Here is a 17834-nt window from a genome sequence, read left to right on the forward strand (position 1 = left end):
GGTTTGGGAAAACCATAGAAAATTGAAGACAGAGAGACACGACAGCCAACATCAATAGATCTCTCTTATTATAGTCTGTCATTTAAGTTTTATACACATTAAAGAGAGGCATAGTCAGAAAGACCAAACTCACAGCTCTCATTCAGTACAGAAGGCTCCACTAATTCTGTTTTGCACTGAGTCTGTATTGTGACTTGGTGCCTTGTAACTAATTGCAACAGCAGAAGCAAATTACAGCAGGTGATTGCATGCACAGATGTTATTTTGTAAAGCTGTTGGGTGGAATAAAGGACACGGAGAATTTTTCTGCAACAAGCATTACGCAAGACCACATCTGAAGCATGGTGGGTGTCCCCAGGTCATCCCATTTTGCCACAAACAGACACACTCTGAAAATCTGGGTGTTACATTGAAAATAGTCCCAAGAAGTCAGTAATCAAAGGATGGAGGCAGAGTGGGAACGCTCACTCGGCTACCAGAACCTGCTCTATCCTAACTTCCCAAAAGCAAGACCCAGAACACAGCAGTGCCTCATCATCATAGGCCTTCAAGTCCAAAAGATCTGGACAGACGTAAAGAAACTGATGTTACTTAAGAAATGAGGCACACCACTTTTGGACAAAAATTATCCTAGGAACAGGCATAGCTCCATTTTGGTCAGTAAAGAACCATAAGAGGAAAGAATAAAAACTATCACTTGTGGTCTAAGCGTGTCAAAGCACTTCAGAAACTATGAGTGTTACCCAAACGACTGCTGAGATGGTTGAAAAAGATAACTTGGAGATCAGAAGAGAGTCAGAAATAAGTTATTTATCAAGACTGTAAAATGTCTGAGACACATGTAAGTTTTGTATCTTGCTCAGACTATCGCAAAGTGTGGGAGGCCATTAAAACCACAGTCCTTCCAAGAGTAGAGGATATTGTTAAGTACGCCTCAAATTAATCATCTTATAACTACTGATAGGTGTCAGCTACAGCAACAGTTTAGGCAAAGAACAACTTTTTTACTAGTTTAAAGCTAATAAATCACTTATGTTTTATTCGAGTTGTTCTGAGGTTTTACTACTGCAATAAAACACAACAGCTTAAACTGTGTTTTCAAATAAAGAGATGCATTTTTACAACATACTGAAAGAACCTTAATACAAAACATTTCTTAGACTGAAATTTTGCCATACAGTTAAATAGCAAAATGACATCAGAGGCCATCTATTATTTAACAAGCAGTACCTAGGTACATAAGCAGTGCCCTTTCCTTTCTTTAATAAGGCAACATGGCCATGAAAGGAGAAAGGGAAGTGCTTCATTTAGACAGGTAAAGCAAGTTTGAAATTTCACATAAACACAGCATTAAGTAACTCCTTTGTGAGTCAAGCACTCTTCATAACTGTCAAGAATTAAGGCCTCAAGAAGGGCCTTCGCAAGATTTTTTGGATAAAGAGAATAAAATACAAATTGCTGAGCAACATCCAGCTCCTAAACCTAAGATTACTTTACAGGATGTGCGATGTTATGAGAAAGGAAAGTGCGTAATTACACAACTCAAGTCACACAGGAGCAAGCTGTACATTTTTCAAAAATAATGCCAGCATCAGATCAGCTCTAAAAGTAAAATAAACATGTTTGTGTGTTCTCTCATCTACCTGTAGGTGGATAAAGTCTGCCACAATTACAGTACCATCCAAAGTATTTCAAGGTCTGTTCTGAGAGTCCATACCAGCTCAGAAGTAGCGATATACAAATATACAAAACTACTTAGCTCTCAACAATCAGAGAGCTGTAGACCACATCCATATTTGAGTGGACTCTTGGAGGAGCCAGCTGACATTCAGAATATGTAGCAGTATCCAGGTTATTCCCTATTATTGAGGGTATTCCAGCTCTTCATTAATCCATTCAGAAGAGCCAACCTTAAAATAAATAATTAAATATTACCCTAAACATTTTAGAAATATCAGAAACATGATATCTGATCACATTATGATAAAATCTCATAACCACATGAAGATAAAACCTCCACATATGTGGTAGCCTATGCTTCCCAGTTTGGTTTACTTCAGGGAAAACAGTACCACAGCCTCCACTCTACAAATTCTGTAGAGCTCCATCAGGATGCAATTCACAGGCTGTTTCCAACAGACGCCTTGGGTAAAACAAAACTTGGGATCCCCTGCGGAGAGGAAAGTGCTTCGCTCCAGAAAGCGCACCTGAAAAGAGACCGACCATAACCACATAGGACAAGCCCCTGTCCCATGACTCTGCCTCCCGCACTGGCTATGCTGTCACATTGCCTGTTTAGCCGTAACATCCCTCTTCCCTGGTGAGGCATGCTGTGACAGTTTACATCCCACTGCCTGTTCCAGAGCAAGCTAAAGCAGGTAGTTGAGGAGAAAAGCCTAGGCACAAACCTTTGTTGCAGGGTAATGGCCAAAGCTGTATACAGAGGTTACACAAACTGTGCCACACACTATGCCCTCCCGTGCTCATACCCATCCTTCAGGGATACCTCAGCAAGCCCTGCCACATGTCTTTCCCCAGCTGAATCAACTCCCACAGCAGTTTCAAAGCGGTGCATTATATCATGATCACAACCACACATATAAGAGGCATTCTTGGAAATAACTGGCCAGCTAACAACTGGAAAGACTGCTCTTTAATTGCTTTACATTGCATGTTTCTGAAGGAACAAGCAGAAGGTCTTGACTCCACATCATGAGGCACGTGGGCACTGTAACCAGGCCAGACTTTTCCAAGAATATCTTGACTAATCAGCTACCTGCATCACAACTGCTACTGCCCACCCAGAGAATAACTTCTCATTCTTCGAACTTCTTGCAAAAATGCTGGTCCACTGTTGGTGATTCTCTAGTTTTGGCCCCTGTGAATCCTGCTCCCGGTTCCCACGGTCTTGTCACCCACCACAAAGTAACCCAATACCAGTTCCTCCAGTAATCGTACTCAATCCCAGTACACTAGTTTCCCATTCCGTGGTCTAGTCCCACTGCTTCTCAGGCTCAGTCCCTCTCCATTAGCTTCTTCATTCCCCTCTCCTGCAGTTCAGTTCCTCCACCACCAGGACTGTACCTCTTCTTTCTCACAACCTCCTCCTCACCACGCAGGTGTTCAGCACCTAGACCTGTGCAACTTCAGTTTTACCATTCCTCTTCTCCACGCCCAGTGCCACAACTAACCTCACCTTTTGGCTGCTCACTGTTTCCCAGGTTTCCCTTGTCACCTTCTATTTCTCCCACCCTTGGTTCTCATTAAGGCTTCTGAAAATTACGGTCCACACATAAGAAAGGAAATCTGGGAGGTCTTCACCCAAATTTAGGTTTCCCCTCTGAATTACAAATAGTTTTTAAAAGCTTTGCCTGATTATCAAAATATTTTTATTACAGAAAAGAGATATTCTTCCCTGCTAGCTCAATTCTCAGAAACAGTGTGAAGAATTTGTTTAATGTTCTTTGTTTAAATTTTTAAATACTGGCCTAAGAAACCGAATTTTTGATCCCAAATGAAAATGTGGTAACTTTCGATAAGGGCTAAACTACTGGGAGCTGAATTGAACATTATGAACTGTCCTGCAAATGTAACAAACCCTCCTATACGTCTGAAAAATGCCACATTGTACAACATATACAATACCCACTATTGCTTAGATTCGCCTTAGAATTAGTCCTCGTGTGACAACCCCATCCCTTTTCTCCTGCCCACCTCTCCAAATTACCACTTGTGCCAGCACTAATGCTTGTAAAACAGAACAAGAAAGTTTTACTTTTACCACTTAACAGAGGAAGGCAGAAAAAGGCAATAAAAGGTGTGCAGTTTACTTTTTAAACAATCGCTGTAAACATAGTATCACCTCAGGTTTTGTTTGCCCTCAGGACTATACACAAATTTTTTACAATTCATGTTTTCTGACAAGTCTGTAGAAGAGTTGCTAAATCCCCAGTCACCAAAGATCTGGAGCAAGTTGTACAGCGATTGAAGATTTGGCGAATTAAGACTAATTTTTATACTCTTATCAGTTCCTGGGCTGGGTTTATTTAATGACAAATTCCCCTTATCAGAGATTTCAACTATGGCACTATTCAGCGACACTCCAGTACGTGAACTCAGGTACTCTCAGCCAACTTGAGAACAGCTGTCCATTTAGCGGAGTCAGTTAAAAACAAACACCCCAAAACCCTGACTGGTTGAGCTGAATGTACAACAAATGCTGTTAAAAAAGCAAGTGCCAATCATCAGAGTGAAAAAACCCCAAATGACGCAGAAGAGAAGTCAACAGATTTGGCATCAAATATTTTACTGGAGTTTTAAGTGTTTCTGCTATTCTTTCCAGAGCATCTACAGATTAACCCACAACAATTAGCTACAGATTAACACACAACAGAGAACAGAATCTAGTTTTCCAGACAGGCCAGAGCTCTACACGCTCAGTTACGTTGCCCAATTAGAAAAATCTAAGGCTATATATAGCCTAGTTTTGGCTTTTCTGGTTTGTTTTGTTTTGTTTTGTTTGGTTGGTTGTTTTTTTAAGAGTGCACTAGCTAACACATGCTAAAATACTAGAAATGACAAGGGTAAACAGCAAATATTAAAGACACTTTGCTTTGGATTTAACACTGGTAACAAATTTGGGACATGCCTATACACCACAAACATGTAATATAACACACTGTCATTTCTGCAACAGCAGTAATTCACCTGGCAAAAGCAACAGCAGCAGTAAAGATGCAGTAACACCTTGTGAGGCTCCTCTGCCAGCAGGTAGAGTTCAAGCTCTGTGGAAATTTCGGGAACACACACAGTTGACGTGTACAGGCAGATGCCAATGCTGCTGCATATCATCATCTCATTCATGCCCATAACAGGTACGCCCCCCTACAAACATCGCTTAACTCATGTCTGCTGGTTTGTCCTTTAAAAGCCACTTGCTACCACCTACTAGGACACCGAGTCCAGCTATGCTTTTGTCAATCCCATAAACCTGGCTTAATACATAGAGGAAACGACAAAGAGCGCACATGCTGCCTGAAGTATTGCATGCTGAATCCATGTCCTTTTTAATCCATTATTGAGATATTATCTTTTAGACTGGATGCAGAAAAGTCAATTAGAAGTACCACGCTTCTTCACTGAATTGGCTGAATTGTGATCATTATTTTATTCATAGAATTTTGAAACAGCATTAAGTTCATTTTACAAAACTCACTTCCTAATCCTTTAACTGCGAGGTCAGCATGAACAGTCTAGTTTACCTTCCCGAAGGCGAAGAATATTCAATTCTGAGGCCTTATCATTCCCAGAAATAAGCATTTTCTGAAAGTACGTTAATGACACACAAACCTTTAAGGTTAAAACTGTGAAAATTAAGTTTCTTGTGCTTTACATTGAATTTTTGCTGCCATGTATTGAACACAGATGAAGAGATCTATAAATTACAGGCTGCCACTTGAACTGACAACTCTGTAACATAAGGAGAAACTAAGAACAGTTTTGCTTGGATCTCTTCATAGTGTGATACACGACACAGATGATCAGTTTCCATGTATGATTTTTTTCATGTTTAAAACCCTGCATGTTCCAATGTAACACAGCCAAATCATATCCAACTTTTAGTGAATATTAAATTATTTACATCCAACTTTTAGTGAATATTAAATTAGGTTAAACTATGGTAGTTGAGATAAAACTCATTCTACTGTAACAGCAGAAAGAAAACGTAAGAAAGGCTTTGAGCTAGGAAAACTGTTTATATAACAGCTTCTCTAATTATTTTTAGTGATTATTTAATAACTATGTCTATCTGCTGATTGTTTTTAGTGATTATTTGATAACTATGTCTATCTGCACCACCTTTGTTTTTGGCTTAACAGGCCTGTATATTATCAAGCTAACATCAGTGGCTATTGACCTAGAAACCAAAGTAAAAGGAAAGTCTCCCCTTCTGCCTTCACCAGTTGTTTTATTAGGCCCATACTGAGTAAAATCAACTGCAGATTGGGTTGTGTGCAAACGTTTTCCCAACTTAACTATAGTGGATAGAAGTATAATGTTTCCATGCTCCAAGCACAGCAGTTTTTAGCAAAGCCTTATTGTAGATGCAGTTTCACCCACCAAAAGATTTTTTTCTGATGTAATTTATTTCATTGAAGATCTGTGTTGAGCTATGCCAACAAAACAATTTTATCGATCCACATTACATCTATAGCAGCGCAACCTGCTGGAATAGATGCCAATGTCTGACAAACACATGCTATACGTAAAAGAAAATTATTTTTTTACCATGATATATAAGTTGCCACACAAGAAGAGGACTATGTCTTCTCCTCTTTTCACACATACTCCTGCGAATGCCAAGTCCTCATCAAGATCGCATGAAGTATTTAGCCCTTCTGTAAATTTTTAGTTATCTTTTTCAGTACCATATCTAGAGTTGGGATTAACAAGTTCTGTTTTCCACCTCTGCCCCAGATTCACTCAATACCCAAGGGGAAAGTCAATTTAAATATTTACAAGCTCAGTAGATTATTAATTATGATTAACATCACCACCTCCAGGGCTGAGATGTTGCAAAATGTCATGCATGTGAACGCTGAAAACATTCACAAATACATTCAAGGCAAGGTGCGGCACCACCCAGCTTGGGGCAGCAGCTGGTCTCCACGGTTCCTCTCTGCAGGGAACAGCTGGGAAACAGGAACCTGCCTCCACAGCCAGCAAAGGCTTCTTCAGAGGCAACAAGGGGGAAGACTGATCAGTTAGATTACCAATTACTGACACAACAGCAGGACCCACAAGTCCACAATATTTGTCTTCTATGCCAATTTACATAGCCAAACAGCCTTACCAGAAAACTTACATGAAACACTAGCTTTCCAGAAAAATGTATAAACATCCTTAAAATTTAAAATGAAATTCACACATATTTTCTAAAACAAGCTCCAGCTCAGTCTGTAGCACCTAATGCAGTAATTTTCAACAAACCTATGGCTTCAGAGTATCATAAAAAAACCATACCTTATGAAATCCATGATTGCTATTTTCAACTTACTTGACAAATATAGTAAAACTGAACTGAATAATAACAGAAATAGACACTAAAAATATGTATGCTTCAAAGTTGGCAAAAAAGTTCAATATCTGATAGCACAGGACCAAACAAGTTCTGACATTCCCAAGTCTGTTGTGTAGCCTTGTCTACACAAGAAAAATCATGCTGTAGGTTACTGTAGGTAGTTTAATGGAAGCCCTAGTATACGTAAAATAAAATAATGCCACCGCCCTCCCCCCTGCCCCTTAAAGAAAATAAACTGCTTCCGTCGGTATAAGGCACTTTTAAGAGTGGTGAAATCCTTGCTCTTAAGTATTAAAAAATACCAAACGTAATTACCTGTCAAAAATACGCATCTGTAACTGACTGTTCTAATGATACACACAAACTGCAAACTTCCGTGACATACATTTGTGTATCCTTTAGATATCTTTAAAGTCTGTCTGAAATAGCATATTAAAAACTTACTTACAAAAGAATTTATAAAAAACTAGCAAGCAAAAGAACACAAACCACAATAGCAAACTGTAAGCCAGTTTTAACATAAAAAAAAAATAAATCATAAAATCGTAGCACTCAAAAGGAGTGCTGCAGGCAACAACTGATGCAACCTCTCCATTGTTTTTTGGTAGAGTATACGGATTTTGGCATATTTCAAGATATATTTGTGATTGTCATTGCCAGAAAATTAGTTCTTCTTAATTATCTTTGTTGAGGAACTTTGATTTGAATCTACATCTTAGTATGTCAGTGACATTACTTTACTGAACCATCTAGACAACAAAGTAAGAACTCCACATATTCATCACTTCCTCTTTCAGCTGGAAAGTTGCATTTCATTTCCCCCAACAACTTCTAAAATCCTTTTCAAAACATGACTGATAAAAATACACCAGTGGTATGAGTTGTATAAATTTTGGGGAACTGCAACTCCAAATTTCAGGATTAAAACTTCAGAAGCATGACCTGTGAAAGACCTCTGCATCTACGATTAGGTTGCAAGTGGTCAGTACAAAGAAAACTTACAGAATTTGTAAAGATTAAAACATCTAAAGAACAAGAAAAGCTAAAACCACTAGACTGAAATAATCCAAGGAGTTTCTGGGTAAATCTATTCAGTCAGTTGTTCCCCACACCCTCTTCCCACCCCAAGCTCTTACATTTTTAGTCCATTCAATCAATTAAAAAAATCCCATCAAATATGAAAAGTTCTTTAGGCTATCTTAAAAGAACAGCATCTCCTTTGAAGCGACTGCAATTGAAAATTAAGAGAGGAGAGTATCACATGATACTTTTCTTCAAATTCAACTAAAAAAAGAAAAACAGGTATTTTAGGTTTTATACAGATCAGCATTATGCTTTTATATAGCATTTGGTTCACAATATTGAAATCTACTGGAGTCAGATTATTACAAATATACTACAATATCTGCCAATATAATTATCTTACATCAGGCAATATTGAATTAATACACTCAATATTAAGTATGTGAAAGCAGTGTATTGGACAGAGGAAAACAATAACCAAGAATTATGGACTTCCACAGTAACATTATAGAAAAACACTACTCATACAATGAAATGAGAGAGTTTCATTGGTGGCATGTTTAGCATTAGAATTTACATTTAGCATTCAGTGTAATCCATGCTAATAAAAATCAGTGAAAATTTATTTTCATTGCAACATCCAAAAAAATTCTGCACCTTGACTGGTGATGCTCATATTTAAAAATCACACCTGGACAGGCTAGAAATGTTAAAGTAGCGTTAGCCTAATTACCAGAGTAAGTCAAATGCTAAAGTTCACAAAAGTTATTATAGAAAAAACATTAAAATTTTAGCTTCTAACTCTTAGGCGTTAACTCCTATTTTAAAAAGTTAGGTATGGTTTTAAAGAGAAGTGATGTTCTTGCAGAATTCTTACTAATTTTTTTGTGAAAAATAGAAGCTACAATTTTTATCACTGTGATAGTTCTTTTTCCACAAGCGTCAAGTTAATAGTATTATCATCACACATTGTGTTTTTAAAAAACATGTATCCAGCTCATGGTTTGGCAGTACCAGAGATCTATGTTCAGTCTCAAGAGCTCCTTTCTGACAAACGTATATATTCTAGCATGAAGCTCAGCTACTTGTAGTACAGAAGCCCAGGGATCCTACTCAAACTGTAAAACAGGAAGTAAACTTCATGCGCGTACTTAAGCTAGATCACAGAAATGTGAAATTTTCATACTACAGAGGACAAAAAAGAAACAAAAATACATTTTATCTATACATTCAAGTGGAGAGTTATTTGCTGCTAGCAAATGTACAAAACAACTAACCTGAAACTAAATTTATTTTCCTTGAAATAATTTTCAGTTTGGTCCAAACTTGCATTCCGATTTGGAATGTCAAACCTTACCACCAAGCACCCGCTCCTCGCCCTTCCTCTACAGAAGCCATCTGGCCCCTTCCCACCTGACACAAGCAGCCATCACTCATCCTTTATTTCCTTGTGTGCCTCCAGAGACCAAAATAGCAGGTCTAAAAAAGCTCAGTTCCTTGTGAGCAAGAAGAAGAATGAAGAAGGCAGTGTGCAAATGAGAAATCTGTTCCTACTAGTTGCACAGCTGCCCCTCCCATTGCTCTGCAGGAGAGGGCAGCACCTACTCCTAAGAAAACGCGTATACCCCAGAAGCTAAAATAGTGCATCTCTGCACACTTACGCAAGGTCTTCCCCAGCGCTGTGCTTCGTGCTGGGCCATAGCTGGCACGAATCATTAAGGCATTCCCTGCATCCTCCAGGAAAGACAGTAGCCTGGATGGAAGCAAGCCAGGGATTGCCTACCGGGTCATACCGTAGATTAATCTGTAACACCAAGAATCATAACCTGTCTTTTAAAGAAATTTTATAGTTGCAGTGAGTGCTTAAGATTTGTATTTCTACATTCCTTCCCAGCACTTAAAACAAATGGACAGATGACAAACTAGTAACAATTAAGGACACACCAATGAGGATGAAGCAACTTCCATCACGCTCTTCAATTATTATTATATCTAAACAATTGCATGATTTAATTCTGCACATAGAAGACAATGCTAAATTTCATTATTTAAAACTAAACATATTTTCTCTACTAATGTTTTAAACTGGGCTACACACCACATTAATTTGTGCTATTAAACAGCTCACTATACTTATTCAGATTTACATTGTTATTCTTATAGCAACTGGTGAGCACTTCTTCTTTCTTTCTTTCTTTCTTATTACAAAATTCTGTGTTTATTAAATAGTTGCTATTTTTTCTCAGGATGGTATGCCAAGCTGCTTCTGGAAGAAACTGGGACATGTTTATTATCTATACTTTTGTTCACTTAGTATTACAGAAGCTACACAAGGGAAAAATATCAAACCATGTTCTCTATTTAAATACAGGTCTTATTTAGTTACCAAAGGAAATACTACTTTTTCACTACTTTTTTTCACTACAGTAGGTAGTGAACTGATCGCTCCTAAACATCGTGATCTCATGTTTTCGAATTGGGAGATCTCAATCTCCCATGCATACTTGGAATTCATAGATTAGACAAGAAAATGAGATGCCTTCTGGTTTTTCAATGCACAACTAATAATAAACAACACTAAGAACCCCAGTTGTATTTCCCAAATATTTTTGGTCAGACATATTTTGTTGAAGTATTAACTTTGTTTTTTACCTTCTTAATAAATTATTTTATCCACTGCAGCCACTGTCCTTTGTATTTATCTTTTTCACAAATTCTTCCCTACTAGTTCAAAACTGTCACAGCACTTTATTGATGAAAAATAAACAAATAATTTTTCCTACTACACTATCTTCTAGCAGCAGGACAGAATAAACTATAATCTCTTTGGATGTATTTGAGCCGAGTCTTGTGTGAGCCTACTTACTGGATCACCACTCCTTATTCTGGCATTTATATATATCCCTCCCCATCCCACTTCCCAGCAGCTGCCCCAGGTAAGCCGTCATCCTTCATCTTCTACTGCAGCCTAAAGAAAAGCTGGAAGCAGGGAGCATGGGATTGCTGCTGTTACTCAGCTTCGGAGATGAAGGCCTGACATTGCTGCCTCCAACATCAAAGGCTCTTTCACTCTACTTATACCTTCACAGCTTCAACCAAGTTTGTATTCGTTGATGTCAAGCCCAAAGAGTGAAGGATGGCCTGGATGGGAAGAATAAGTATAGATAGAAGAAGAGTCATACCCTTCCTTATTCTAATATCAACGTGCATCCTTACTTCTCTGCTTTCAGCCATGGCAGGCAAAAGACGTAATTGTTATTTGGACAATCACCTCTCAACATCACCATGTCTGGGGATGCAGCTTAAGTGCAAGACTCACACAGGCTACTTACAGCCTAACTATGGGCTCATTTGATATATTTTCTTATTCTTTTGAGCAACAATTTGAATGCTATGGTCCATGAGGCTCAGGCAAACAGCGAAACAAGCTGATGAATTCTTCAGATGAAAATCTGAAGTAGGCACATGGCAAACCATGACTAGTTTTAAAGGTAGTGAATCACTCATCTATTCAAAATAATCAGATGCATTAGTACAGAGAAAAGCTTAGTATATTATACTAGACATACAATAAACTGAAGATAAAAGTCATACTATACTTTTTTTTTTGGCATTTTGAGGCCAACTACATGACACCAAGCTTTAGAGGAGGAAAGCAGATTTGCATTTGTTGGTAGTTACTGCTAAACAACAGCATCTTCTTTATTAGCCTAAAAACAGCTTGTAAGAAACAGCAGTGGTTACGCAGAAAATATTCAAGCCTTTTCTGTAAGAAAATACAGCTAAAAGATATTAGGGAAGTGCCTAAAGGGTACTACTGAGATCAGAATCCCAGAGTGTTAGATACAGTGCATATGCACATCAGTTTTGGTTTAACTACATTTACAGAATTAAGCCATGCAGCTCTAAAGCTGTATAACTACAATAATACCAGGGGGTTTACAGTGAAATCCTTTCTTGGGGGGGGGGGAAGGAACAAACCAAACCATAAAACATGCCCTCCCACCCCTGAATATACCTTAATACAATGCCAGAGTTGCACCTGAAGTATTACAATTTTGAGGCAGCTATTCCTATCTTGTAGTTCGGATGTGAGAAGAACATGACTTATTTTCTTACAGTTAGAAACGAGAACCCTAGAACAGCTAGCGTAAAGTTCCCTGCTTCTCCGTAATAAACACCGTGTTTTTGACCTAGCTACCTAGAACATTACAGCAGTGGGTTTGGTAAATTTCAAACACTTAAACACAGTAAACACTCAAACCCACAAAAGCTTGGATGCTTTTTTTATTTCTATTTTACTTCTCTGTGGAAAAGAGCCTCTCAAGAGTATGTATCACACTGACTCCATAACAATACTATATATGGACTGTACTAAAATGAACTGAAGAAGCTGTATGGCATCATTCATCTGAAGCTTTATGCAACACCTCAAAATGACACCCAACCCAAAATCTAAGGAATTAAGCTTGCTAATAAATTCACATTTATTACAATCCTGCATCACATCCAACAGAGCCTTAACATCAGCCTTGAATGGGCGCATTATAGCAACACTGAACATGCATGGTAAGCACTTCAAGCACTTTCTAGATGAGAAATAGGTATAAGAATGCAATTATGGCTGTTTTGCTGTGCTGTAACAGAAGACTTATACAAATCCATCTGCTTTATGCAACTGCTATCTGCAACTATAAAATAGGCAACTTAGCCTATTTTGTTTAATCATAATTCCTCATTAAGGATGACCACTAACCTCAGGGACACCAAGGTGGGGGGCAGAAATCCGTACCACACCATTCCCACGAACAGATACTTTCAAATTATCAATGTGGATCGGTGGCATTTTGTTTGACAGTTGTTTTAACATACCTAAGCGCTCAAAAGTAAGACCCATTTATTTACTCACGCATCGCACACTGACCTACGATGTTCGGTCACACACACTTTCTAAAAAACGTCATTAGACAGCATCCTTAGAACTTGTTAAACACCCTAGACACAGAAAAATGACAACAGCGCTAAGAGTTTTCCGTTTTTTACGATGTGACCTCTAGGTGTAGGCAAGTAATGGACAAGCTGGCTGTTAGAGTTGATACAAAGGCCCTAGCTGACATAAAGCCCGGCTGACATACAGGCCTTCACCTATTTTGTTTTATTATTATTCCTCGTTAAGGGTGACACGGGGGTTGGGGGTGGGCAGAAATCCAAACCAGACCATTCCCATGAACTTTCAAACGGATCAACGCGGACCGCTGGCGTTTGCCCCGCCGTTGGTTTTAACATACCTGAGGGCAACAAAAGTTAAGGTCTGCTTATTTGCTGATTTACATCACCCACCCACCCACGGCGCCTTCAAAACAACGTCAGGAGGCAGAAAACGCAGCGATCCCTAAGAACTTGTTAAACGCGCCAGACGCCGAAAAAACAAATAATAAAATGACAATAACGCGAAGAGTTTTCCGTTTTTTTTTTTTTTAAAAGGTGTGACCTCTAGGTGAAGGCAAACGAGGGGCTACCAGGCCAGTCAACAGCCCGCGCTGGGGACAGGCCGCGGGGTCCCAGCGGTGACTTTGTCACCGCTGGGACCCCGCGGCCTGTCCCCAGCGCGGGCACCCACCTCCCCCCCCCCGGCCCCGCCAACCCCGGAAGCGGCTTCCCCCTCACCGGGGACGGCGGAGATCCGGATCGCAGACGCGCCCCCGTCCCCCTCCTCGTCCCCCAGCACTAACCGTGGGGGTCCCGCTCGACCTCCTCAGGCGCCGGGCGCCGCCTCGCGCCCCATCCCGCCTCGCGCCGCCCGGCTGGCAAGGACGGCCGGGGGAGCGGCGCGAGCTGCCCCCAGCGCGCACGCGCCGCTGGCCGGCTGGCTGCGCGGGGGCGGATGAAGGGGGGGTGGGGTGGGGTGGGGGGTTAGTGGGAGTTGGCGCTCTGCGCATGCGCAACGCCGCGGGGGCGGGGAGCGTCCCTACGCGCAGTGCATGATGGGCACTGTAGTTCTCTCCCGGCGCACGACCGGAAGCGGGTCGCTGGCCGACTTCCGGTCGACGGACTATAACTCCCAGCGGCGGGCACGCCGGGGGGGGGGAGATGGTTGGAGTCGTTGCGCGTTGGTTCGCTCAATCCCCCCGTTTTGCAAGCCCCTCAGGCCCAGGGAGGCCGAGTGTGAGGGGAGCTGGTTTCAGCGGTCACTCCTGCTTCAGTGAGGTGGGGAAACACCGGTAACGGAGCTCTGTAAAGTCTCCTGCGGCCGCTGAGGGCAGCCACGGCAGGGGGGATGGAACTAGATGATCTTTAAGGTCCCTCCCAACTCTAAGCGTTCCGTGACCCGACTGCTCTTCTGGGCAGATTTTCAAGGAAGTATAAGCATTAGCAGTGATTAAAGCAGTGTATGACTAAGCCCCCTGCGAGATAAAGTTTGTAACGGTGGGAAGTCAGCGGACGTGAAAAGCCGTTACTAGCAGTGCAAGAGCTGACAAGGCTGTAGAGGTGTTTGCATCTGGCCTGCCTTCCAAATAACGTTGCTACCAACTTCCACATCTGCAGCTCACAGTGGAGCGGCCTTCGACTTCATCTTGCATAACAAATTTGACCTCGAATCATCTCTGCCAGTCTCTGGAATACAAGAAAACAGAGAATTGCTCTGGATGTGACTTGGGGGGGACCTGTGCCAAGAAACACGTCTCTATCTCAACGTGCATCCTGTTTACAGTGATGTTAAAAGGAATTTTGTATTCTCTGTCTCTTACAAGGCAAGTTTCTGTTACGTTAAGCACCTGCATAATTTGAACCCTTTTCAGGATTCCTCATCAACAAGGGAATTTGTTTCGGTAAGAAGCAGGCCGATTCATTCCCACAGCCTCAAACATAATCCCTGGGCTATTGGACACATTAATACTGTGGCAGCGTGCCACCTGCTTCATTTATTCACTTGAGATTCAATGCTGCTTAGTCCCTGTCAAATGGGCTCTTTGTGCAACCTCCTGTGGTAATGTAAAAAGGTCCCCCACAGGAATTTGTGCTATTCAGTAGAAAATACAAAAGGGAGGGTTGTAAACACTCCGATTAGTGTTGGAGCACAGAGATATTGTCTCCACAACATATTACATAACCACGCAGCTTCCAATTTACCTCCTCCCCTCCAGAAGAAACAGCGTAACAGCAAGGGCTTACTGGTTTACTTAACATCGCAGCTAGTATTTTTTTTTTGTTGTTGTTATACAAAGGTTACTTCTGGCAAAAGAAGAGAGAATGATTACTTCAGTCACATCCTGTAGTAATTTGAGATGATTGTCTGTGAGGATCTCCACTTGAAGGACAGTCGCCAGAGGCTCTCAACTCTGAAGAATAAGTATTATCAGAGGCTGTTGCCAATACAAGTTCACACACAATGGGCCCATCAGCTAATGAACCCAGAATGAATCTTCTCCCATTTTTCGAGGACAAATAAGTGATTGTGTGCAGTGCCGACTATACCGATTTACTGCCATGTGAAACACATTTGGATGACTTCTGACTTACAAAACTCATTGTGGTCTGAGGCCTACTTACACAGACTGAGGCACTTTCTTACACCCTCCATGCCCCACGTTCACTCTGTAGATTCTTACTGCTTCATGGACAAAGTCTAGCAAGGATTCTGAGGTGGCCAGCTCTCTGCTTTGGAATTCAGTCTTGGTGATGTACGTGAGCCTCATAAACGTAATAAAATAACAACGGAGGGAAGCTTTAGAAAGCATTTGGTCAGGAAAAAAAAAAGGGAAAAAAGCAGAGCTGTGTTAATAAATGAATAATTCCTTCTCGTTCCCTCTCAGTTATACTACTACTTCAAGGAAGCCAGTTCTGAGGTTGAGTTTGTCTTGGAGAGATGGGAGTCTGCATGGGCTGTACTATCCTGGGATAGCTTTAGACACATTACGCAATTCTCATCAGCAATAAAGGAATACACAGCAGTCATAAAGAGGTGTGTGAAAGAAACTGGTTGGCCACACACGGAAACACACACGTGAAACAATGAGAGAGCCTGCATATACAAAGGAAAGCCTAGAAAAAGTAGATTAGTTAATGCCTTTTGAGGAAAAAAGTATGTTATTTGTAAGAAGTACCACACAGCAGGAGAAGAGAGCCAAAAGAGCTGTATGACACTGAACTCTGCCTATACAAGTCCCATGAGCACTACTATGGAGTCACACCATTCCACCCATCATTGCAGTCAGAAGGAAATTTAAAAATAATTAAGCAATGAAGAGGATATAAGAAAATTTGGGTCTTGGCAGCCTTACATTTTGGATTTGTCTGAAAGGGATTTGCTTTGTTCCTTGCAATGTCTTGCATCTGTTTTCCTATGCGAGTGGCACAAATTTTAATGACGCACCCCTTGGTAAAAGACGTCATGCCAAGTGCATGTGGCAGATCTTGGTACAGGTGTTTCTTTTGCAAAACCCAACTGTCACTATTATCAGCAAACTGTTACGTTATGCGATCAACGCTCCTCTCCACGCACACGAAGGAGCGCAGCGACACAATGGCAGGTGGGGGAACCCCAATACAGTACCCAAAGGAACGAGCCCCTCCCAGGGCTGTCCCACGACAGCCATCACTGTGAGTTATGAGGGTTAATGCCTACAGGAGTATAGGACTCCTGGGACAGAGGGAACATTTTGGAATGGCACAAGATCTATTAAGAGGATTTGTAGCTGAAGGACCAAAGGCAGGGAAAGGGAGGGGGCATCAGGGTTGCTTGGGGAGCAACAAATATGGAGAAAAAGAGGGGTAGGAAGATAAAAGGGACCGGTCAGTACACTTGTCTGGCCATGCCCTGCAGGTACCTCATCAGCACAGTCTGTCCTGTTGCCTCATTAAACTCTTCTCCTGGGTGAGGGGGTCTCTGTGCTGTGTGAGGTGTAAGTGCCAGTCACAGGGGCCTGTGCGTCTCTGGTGCCTGCGGCCCACGAGACCGGAGCGCGTTGTGTGGGTCTGTGTATCAGTGTGCAGCCAGTATCAAAGTAGCCATAATTTTGGGATGGATACTAGAGAGACTGTAGATATGTTATTAGAGATAACAAGCAAGTGTTCTGGTATTTATTTTTTAAGTACTAGATGTGAAATACATTAAATGTATTAAAAGCAAGCCAGGAACCCCAAGAAATGACAGGAAAGCAATGTCACATTATGGCCATTGTACTCACTCTCTCTGCACAGTGTCAATGCTTCTGAAATTTAGGAGCAACAAGTGCCTGTGGGGAAAAACAAACAAAAAATCCCCAAAACAGAAAACCAAAGCAACTAAACAAAAACCTTCTCTACTTTTAGAAAAAGAATAGCAAAAGGCCTTCAACCCTTTCTCAGTCAGAACCCCAACAGACTAGGGATTTGTACATCTTATTGTATGAATTCCCTTTTTTGCTTCCCTTTAAGTTCAGTGATTTACAACTCTGTCCCGAAGGACAGTGATAAAATTGGCTGATGCTTTACCTGCAGAAGATTTCTAGCCAGAAAAGTTTTTAAGTATTTATTTTAAGTATTCTAAAGCACTCGTGTAGGCAATGGTTTGCTGATATCCAGATGTAGGTGAAATAAGAGCCCCTAAAATAAATTATGATTTTTCTTGTAAAATGAGCAAGACTAAATAAACGACTTTCCAAAATGGTTAGATTTGTCAGAAAGAGCATTTTGACTATTAATACAATTCTATGTTATTCATTAATGTAAAGAAAAAAACCTCGAAACT

At 40.9% G+C, this 17834-nt stretch overlaps 1 protein-coding gene across 2 annotated transcripts in view; it reads right to left on the minus strand.

Moving 5' to 3' along the window:
- Positions 1-13978, minus strand: part of RALBP1 (ralA binding protein 1) — a 33470-nt gene extending 19492 nt beyond the window's left edge. The window contains exon 1 of one of the 2 annotated variants that reach the window (XM_074576640.1): positions 13837-13978. The gene's annotated coding sequence lies outside the window, so the exon portion shown is untranslated. Of the gene's footprint in view, positions 1-13771 lie in introns of both variants that reach the window. The other variant, XM_074576641.1, reaches the window with a different exon arrangement.
- Between the last annotated feature and the right edge of the window lie 3856 nt (positions 13979-17834).

Source organism: Larus michahellis, chromosome 2 (assembly GCF_964199755.1).
Source record: "Larus michahellis chromosome 2, bLarMic1.1, whole genome shotgun sequence".
Taxonomy (NCBI): domain Eukaryota; kingdom Metazoa; phylum Chordata; class Aves; order Charadriiformes; family Laridae; genus Larus; species Larus michahellis.